This window comes from Salvelinus sp. IW2-2015, unplaced genomic scaffold, assembly GCF_002910315.2.
Source record: "Salvelinus sp. IW2-2015 unplaced genomic scaffold, ASM291031v2 Un_scaffold4461, whole genome shotgun sequence".
Taxonomy (NCBI): domain Eukaryota; kingdom Metazoa; phylum Chordata; class Actinopteri; order Salmoniformes; family Salmonidae; genus Salvelinus; species Salvelinus sp. IW2-2015.
In genome coordinates this window covers 19,914-29,300 of record NW_019945731.1, presented here as the reverse complement: position 1 = coordinate 29,300, position 9,387 = coordinate 19,914, and the positions used below count along the sequence as shown (strand labels likewise).

The 9,387-nt window shown below is 44.9% G+C and overlaps 1 long non-coding RNA gene across 1 annotated transcript in view; it reads left to right on the top strand.

Annotated features, from left to right (window-relative positions):
• The window catches only part of LOC139026331 (uncharacterized), a 16,218-nt gene that overhangs the window by 3,360 nt on the left and 3,471 nt on the right, over window positions 1-9,387 (top strand). Inside the window, exon 2 of the long non-coding RNA XR_011478110.1 lies at window positions 1,519-1,680. This is a non-coding gene — a long non-coding RNA (uncharacterized lncRNA). The remainder of the gene's footprint in view (window positions 1-1,518; window positions 1,681-9,387) is intronic.

Below are 9,387 nucleotides of genomic sequence, written 5' to 3'. Positions count from 1 at the left end.
ATAAGTTCATTAGAGGTTACCCGGAGCCCCCTCTAAAAAATGCAAAAAAAAAAAAAAGCTGTGTATTGTGAGAGGGCGAGCACCCCAAAATATGCCCCCTCCAGAGTTCAAGTAACGGACACAATCTCAACATCAACTGATCAGAGGAGAATGTGTGAGTCAGGTCTTCATGGTCGATTTGCTGCAAAGAAACCACTACATAAGGACACCAATAAAGAAGAAGAGACTTGCTTGGGCCAAGAAACAGAGCAATGGACATTAGACCGGGCGGAAATCTGTCCTTTGGTCTGAGGAGTCCAAATTTGTGATTTTTGGTTCCAGCCGCCGTGTCTTTGTGAGACACAGAGGTAGGTGAACGGATGATCTCTGCATGTGTGGTTCCCAGCGTGAAGCATGGAGGAGGAGGTGTGAATGTGTGGGGGTGCTTTGCTGGTGACACTGTCTGGTGATTTATTCAAGGCACACTTTACCAGCATGGCTACCACAGCATTCTGCAGGGAATACGCCATCCATCTGGTTTGCACTTAGTGGGACTATCATTTGTTTTTCAACAGGACAATGACCCAACACAACCTACAGGCTGTGTAAGGGCTATTTGACCAAGAAGGAGAGTGATGGAGTGCTGGCCTCTACAATCACCCACCTTAAATAAAAATTGACTTAATAAATGTATCACTAGTCACTTTAAATAACGCCACTTTAATAATGTTTATATACTCTACATTACTCATCTCAATATGTATATCTGTACTCTATACCATCTACTGCATCTTGCCTATGCCGTTCGGCCATCGCTCATCCATATATCTATATGTACATATTCTTATTCATTCCTTTACACTTGTGTGTATAAGGTAGTAGTTGTGAAATTGTAAGATTACTTGTTAGATATACTGCATAAGTCGGAACTAGAAGCACAAGCATTTCTCTACATTGCAATAACATCTGCTAACCATGTGTATGTGACCAATAACACTTGGATTTGATTTCACACCAATTAGATGGTTTGGAATGAGTCGGACCGCAGAGGGAAGAAAAAGCAGCCAAGAAGTGCTCAGCATATGTGGGAATTCTTTCAAGTCCTGTTGGAAAAGCATTCCAGGTGAAACTGGTTGAGAGAATGCCAAGTGTGCAAAGCTGTCATCATGGCAAAGGGTGGCTACTTTGCTTTGAAGAATCTGAAATATAAAATACATTTGTTTAACACTTTTTTGGTTACTACATGATTCCATATGTGTTATTTCATAGTTTTGATGTCTTCATTATTATTCTACAATGTAAGAAAATAGTAAAAATAAAGAAAAACCCTTGAATGAGTAGCTGTGTAATCTTTTGACTGGTACTGTATATTATATAGTGCAGTTAGTTCCTAGGCCGTCATGTAAATAAGAATTTGTTCTTAACTGACTTGACTGACTTGTCTTAGTTAAATAATGGTAAAATAAATTAAAAGTGTAAAAAACACACTGACTGAATATTCTCTCTCTGTCTGCTTTTCCCTCTCCTCTCTTTCCTCAGGCGGTGTTGGAGGTGTGTGACGTGTCGGGGTGTGTGTGTGTGTGTGCTGTGGAACATGTGGGTGGTGTCGTGGTATGGCAGACTGAGACCAGGTCAGGTATTGAGAACGAGAGGCTTCAGAGTCAAGGAGAGCTACGACAAGAGAGACCACCAGACATATAGGTAACAGACTATAGAGACCACCGACAATAGAAACACTGGAGACAACCGACATATAGGTAACACTAGAGAACCACGACACTAGAGACCCACTACATAAGGGTAACGCTAGAGACACGCGACATAAGTAACGCTCCAGAAACCACCTGACATATAGGAAACACTAGAGACCACCGACATATAGGTAACACTAGAGACCACCGGACCACTAGAGAGACCACGACAATATAGGAAACACTAGAGACCACCCGACATAATAGGTAACACTAGAGACCACCGACACAAGCACCCACCACATATAGGTAACGCCTAGAGACCACCGACATATAGGTAACCACTATGAGAACACACGACATATAGGTAACGCTAAGAAGACCACCACTACTAGTAAACACTAGAGACCACACCGAGACATATAGGAAACCACTGAGACCACCGACATATAAGGTAACACTAGAGACCACGCGACATATAGGTAAACTAGAGACCAACGAGCAATAGGTAACCAGAGACCACCGAGATATATAGGTACAACAGAGACCACCGACATATAGTTAAACTAGAGACCACCGCATATAGGTAACACAGAGCCCACCGGACTATAGGTAACGCTAGAGACCAACCTAGGACCAATATAGGTAACACTATAGACAACCGACATATAGGTAGCACTAGAAGACCACCGCCATATAGGTAACACAAGAGACCACCCAGGACATATTAGGTAACACTAGAGACCACCGACATATAGGAAACACTAGAGAACCACCGACACTAGAGACCACCTACATATAGGGTAACACTACAGAGACCACCGACAATATAGGTAACACTAGAGACCACCGACATAATAGGAAACACTAGAGACCACCGAACACTAGAGACCACCGACAAAGAAGGTAAAAAAAAAAAACACCTAGAGACCACCCGAATATAGGTACAACTAAGAGACCACGACATATAGGTAACTAGAGACCACGACATATAGGAACAACCTAGAGAACCGACACAGAGACCCACGACATATAGGTACACACTAGAGACCACCGACATATATAGGTAACACTAAGAGACCACCGACACTAGAACCACGACATATAGGTAACACTAGAAGACACCGACATAGGTAACGGCAGAGACCACCGACATATAGGTAACACTAGAGACCCCCTACATAAGGTAAACACTAGAGACCAACCGACATATGAGGAAACACTAGAGACCACCGACACTCAGACCGACCGAATATAGGAAACACTAGAGACACCGACTATATAGGTAAACAGAGACCACCGACATATAGTAACACTAGAGACCAGAACCGACACTAGAGACCAACCGACATAAGGTAACACTAGGACCACCGACATATAGGAAACACTAGAGAACCACGGACACTAGAGACCCGACATATAGGAAACACTAGAGACGCAACCGACAAATAAGGTAACACTAGAGACCACCGACAAAGTACCACCACATATAGGTAACACTACAGAGACCACCGACAAACTAGAGACACTGACATATACGGTAAATTAAAGACCACAGACATATAGGAAAACACTAGAAGACCACCGACACTAGAGACCACCGACATATAGGTAACACTAGAGACCACGACAATGGAACACTAAGAGACCACCGACATAAGAGACCACCGACTATAGGAAACACTAGAGACCACCGACATATAGGGAAACACTAGAGACCACGCGACATATAGGTAACACTAGAGACCACCGACATATAGGAAAACACTAAGAGACACGAACATATAGGAAACACAGAGAAACCACCGACATATTAGGTAACACTAGAGACACACCGACAATAGGTAACACTAGAGACACCGACATATAGAAACACAAGAGACCACCGACATATAGGTAACACTAGAGACCACCGACACTAGAGGACCACCGACATAATAGAGTAACACTAGAGACCACCACATGACATATAGGAAACACTAGAGACCACCGACACAGAGACCACACATATAGGTAACACTACAGACCACCGACATATAGGTAACAACTGAGAGACCACCGGACATATAGGTAACACACTAGAGACCACCGACATATAGGTAACACTAGAGACCACACAACACTAGAGACCAACACTAGAGACCACCGACATATAGGAAACACTAGAGACCACCAACACTAGAGACCACCGACATATAGGTAACACTAGAGACCACCGACATATAGGTAACACTAGAGACCACCGACATATAGGTAACACTAGAGACCACCGACATAAACACTTTCCTAATATTTTGTGTACCCCCCACTCCCTATGCCCTCAGATTTGTAGGGTCAAGGACTCTACAAGGTGTCTAAATTGTTCCACAGGGATGCTGGCCCATGTTGACTCCAATTGTTCACACTGTTGTGTCAAGTTGGCTGGATGTCCTTTTGGGCTGTGGACCATAGTTGATACACATGGGAAACTGTTGAGCGTTAAAAAACCCAACAGAGTTGCAGTTATTGACAAACCGGTGTGCCTGGCACCTACTACCATACCCCGCTCAAAGGCACTTAAATATTTGGTCTTGCTCATTCACCCTCTGAACGGCACTCAAACACAATCCATGTCTCAATTGTCTCAAGGATTAACAATCCTTCTTTAATTAACCTGTCTCTTCCCCTTCACCTACACTGATTGAAGTGGATTTAACAAAGGACATCAATAAGGGATCAACGATTTCACCTGGAATCACCTGGTCAGTGTGTCATGGAAAGAGCAGCTGTGAATGTTTCTTTGGGTTCATCTGATGCTAATCGCTGCATTTCAACACCGTCCAGTATGACCCATGACCCAGTCTCTCTTTACAACAACACAACAGCAGCAGAAATGCCCCCAGTCATCAGGCCAGATAAGAGATCATTGTTACATGTGTTGAAGTGGTTGATAAGACTAAATTAGATCAAAGGTAATCAATAAATCAATATTGTGTTGCACCTTAAACCAATAGTTTAACACATCTAACAACTCTCTTAAAAAATAAAGTACAAAGACTTGTGATTTGTGTTTATTAAGTCCTCTATATCACATTTCAGCCAGACCGACCAGCCAGCCCCGAGTCACCTGCACGCCCGACCCCCACCAGTCTAACTCTCTCCCCGACCCCCACCAGTCTAGTCAATACCTCAACTCTCTCCCCGACCCCCACCAGTCTAGTCAATACCTCAACTCTCTCCCTGACCCCCACCAGTCTAGTCAATACCTCAACTCTCTCCCAAAAAGAGAGAGTGAACACGGAATATTTGGCAAGAAAAAAAAAACCACATAGAGACCACCGACATATAGGACCTAAGCCCATAAGGTAACACTAGAGACACCGGGCACTAGAGACACAACAGCGATTATAGGTTAACACTAGGGAGCCACCGACAATATAGGAAACACTAGAGACCACCGACACTGAGAGTACCACCGACATATAGGAAACACTAGAGACCACCGACACTATAGGACCACCTACATATGGGTAACACTAGAGCAACTCAGACATATTAGGTAACACTAGAGACCACCGACATATGGAAACCACTAGGAGACCACCGACATATAGGTACGACTAGAGACCACCGAAACCACGATATAGGAAATAGAGACCACCTAATATTAGCGAAACACTAGAAGACGCACCGGGACATATAGGAAACACTAGAGACGGACTATCGGACCAGGACGACATATTAGGTAACACTTAGAGACCACCGACATATAGGAAACACTAGAGACCCGACATAAGTTAACACTAGAGATTCGCACCCGGACATATTTAGGGTAACCAGGAGACGACCAACACTAGGAGAGCCACTAGACTTAAGGAGAAGCACTAGTAGACACGCGACAATATTAGGAAACACTAGAGACCACCGACATAGGTAGGGTATACACTAGGAGACCACGACAACTAGAGCACCGACATATAGGTAACACTGCGGACCACCGACAACTGAGAGACCACGACATATTAGGTTAACCACTAGAGACCCCGACACTAGAGACCACCGACATATAGGTAATTCCTAGAGACACCGCCATATAGTAACACTAGAGACCACCGACACTAGAGGACGACCGACATATAGTAACGGCTAGAGACCACGACATATAGGTAACACTAGAGACCACCGACATATAGGTTAACACTAGAGCACCGGCATTAATAGGTAACACTAGAGACGCACCGCACATATAGGGTAACACTAGAGACCACCCGACATGATGTAACACTAGAGACCACCGACACTAGAGACACCGACATTAGGAATACACTAGAGACCACGATCTAGAAATCATAGAGAACGACATATAGTCATAGAGACCACGACATTATAGGTAACCATAGAGACCACCGACATATAGGTAGACACTAGAGAACGCACCGACATATAGGGAGGAACACTAGAGACCACGGACATATAGGATAACACTGAGAGACCACCGACATATAGGTAATACACTTAGAGACCACCGACATTATAGGTTACTAGGGACACCAACTATAGGAAACTAGACCACCGACATATAGGTAACACTAGAGACCACCGACTAGTAGGAAACATAGAGACCACCGGACATAATAGTCATACTAGAGCCACCGCCATATAGGTAACACTAGAGACCACCGGACACTAGAGACCACCTTATCATATAGGTAACCTAGAGACCACCGATCATATAGGTGAACACTAGAGACCACCGACAGCTAGAGACCACCTACATATAGTAACCACTTAGAGACACCGACAAGGAAACACTAGAGACCCGGACTTATAGGTAGCACTAAGAGACCAGCCGACACTAGAGACCACCGACATATAGGTAACACTAGGAGACCACGTGAGATATGAAACCACTAGAGACTTACGCGGACATATAGGAAACACTAAGACGCACCGATCATATAGGTATACACTAGAGACCACCGACATAGTAGGAAACTCTAGAGGACCACCAACATATAGGTAACACTTAGAGACGACCGACATATAGGAAACTCAACAAATAAAAAACTCAAAAGAGACCCACCGACATATAGAGGAACACTAGAGACCACCGACATATAGGAAACACTAGAGACCACCGCCATATAGGTAACACTAGAGACCACCGGCAACTAGAGACCACCGGACATTATAGGTAACACTAGAGACCACCGGACATATAGGAAGACACTAGAGACCGACCGACACTAAGAGACCGACCGACATATAGGAAACCACTTAGAGACCACCGGACACTTTAGACACGAACATATAGGTTAACACCTAGAGACCACCGACATATAGGTAACACTAGAGATCCACCGAATATAGGAAACACTAGAGACACCGACATATAGGTAACACCTAGAGAACCACGCGACACTAGAGACACCGACATATAGGAAAACACAATTAACACCACATATAGGAACACACTAGAGACCACCGACATATAGAACACTAGAGACCACCGACAATATAGGTAACTACAGAGACCACCGATCTATAGGAATACACTAGAGCAGCCACGCATTAAGTAATACTAGAGACCACCGGACATATAGGTAACACTAGAGACCACCACCACTAGAGACCACCGACATATTAAACACAACACCACATATAGACACCGTACATTATAGGTAACACTAGAGACCACGACCTATAGAGTACACGAAAAATAGAGACCACCGACACTAGAGACACCGACATATTAGGTAACACTTAGAGACCACCGGACACTGAGACCAACCGACTTATAGGTAACACTAGGAGACCACAGACACTAGAGACATCGACATATATGCAACTAGAGACCCACAGCAGGACTGACGACATTAGCTCAAACACTGAGGACCACACGATCACTATAGGTACATGAACCACACATATGAGTAACAGCTCGACCACGACATTATAAACACTTTCCTAAATAGTTTTCGTGTACCCCACTCCCTATGCCTCCAGATTTGTAGGGTCAAGGACTCTACAAGGTGGTCTAAATTGTTCCACATGCTAGGGATGCTGGCCCATGTTGACTTGCCAATTGTTTCACATGTTGTTGTCAATGGTTGGCTGGATGTCTTTTGGGCTGTGGACCATAGTTTGATACACATGGGAAAATGTTGAGCGTTAAAAAGACCAACAGAGTTGAGTTATTGACAAACCGGGTGTGCTGGCACCTACTACATACCCGCCGTCAAAGGCATCTTAAATATTTGGTCTTGCTCATTCCACCTCTGAACGGCACTCAAACACAATCCATGTCTCAATTGTCTCAAGGATTAACAATCCTTCTTTAATTAACCTGTTCTCTTCCCCTTCACCTACACTGATTGAAGTGATTTAACAAAAGGACATCAATAAGGGATCAACGATTTCACCTGGAATCACCTGGTCAGTGTGTCATTGGAGAGCAGCTGTGAATGTTTCTTTGGGTTCATCTGATGCTAATGTCGCGCAATTTCAAACAGCCTTGTCCAGTATGACCCATGACCAGTCTCTCTTTACAACAACACAACAGCAGCAGAAATGCCCCCAGTCATCAGGCAGATAAGAGATCATTGTTACATGTGTTGAAGTGGTTGTTATAAGACTAAATTAGATCAAAGGTAATAATAAATCAATATTGTGTTGCACCTTAAACCAATAGTTTTAACACATCTAACAACTCTCTTAAAAAATAAAGTACAAAGCACTTGTGATTTGTGTTTATTAAGTCCTTATATCACATTTCAGCCAGACCGACCAGCCAGCCCGAGGTCACCTGCACGCCCGACCCCGACACGCTAGTCTAACTCTCTCCCGCGACCCCCACCAGTCTAGTCAATACTCAACTCTCTCCCCGACCCCACCAGTCTAGTCATACCTCAACTCTTCTCCTGACCCCCACCAGTCTAGTCAATACCTACTCTCTCCGACCCCCAGTCTAGTACATACCTCAACTCTCTCTCCCGACCCTCACCATCTAGTCAATAACTCAACTCTCTCCCTGACCCCCACCAGTCTAGTCAATACCACAATCTCTCCCTGACCCCACCAGTCTAGTCAATCCTCAACTCTCTCCTGACCCCACCAGTCTAGTCAATACTCAACTCTCTCCCCGACCCCCCAGTCTAGTCATAACCTCACTCTCTCCCGACCCCCACCAGTCTAGTCAATACCTCAACTCTCTCCCTGACCCCCACCAGTCTAGTCAAATCCATCTCTCTCCCGACCCCCACCAGTCTAGTCAATACCTCACTCTCTCCCCGACCCCCACCAGTCTAGTCAATACCTCAACTCTCTCCCTGACCCCCACCAGTCTAGTCAATACTCAACTCTCTCCCTGCCCACCAGTCTAGTCAATCACTCAACTCTCTCCCCGACCCCACCAGTCTAGTCAATACTCAACTCTCTCCCCGACCCCACCAGTCTAGTCAAACTCAACTCTCTCCTGACCCCCACCAGTCTAGTCAAATACCTCAACTCTCTCCCGACCCCCACCAGTCTAGTCAATACCTCAACTCTCTCCCCGACCCCACCAGTCTAGTCAATAACTCAACTCTCTCCCGACCCCACCAGTCTAGTCAATACTCAACTCTCTCCCCACCACCAGTCTAGTCATACTCAACTCTCTCCCCGACCCCCACCAGTCTAGTCATAACTCAACTCTCTCCCGACCCCCACCAGTCTAGTCAATACTCAACTCTCTCCCTGA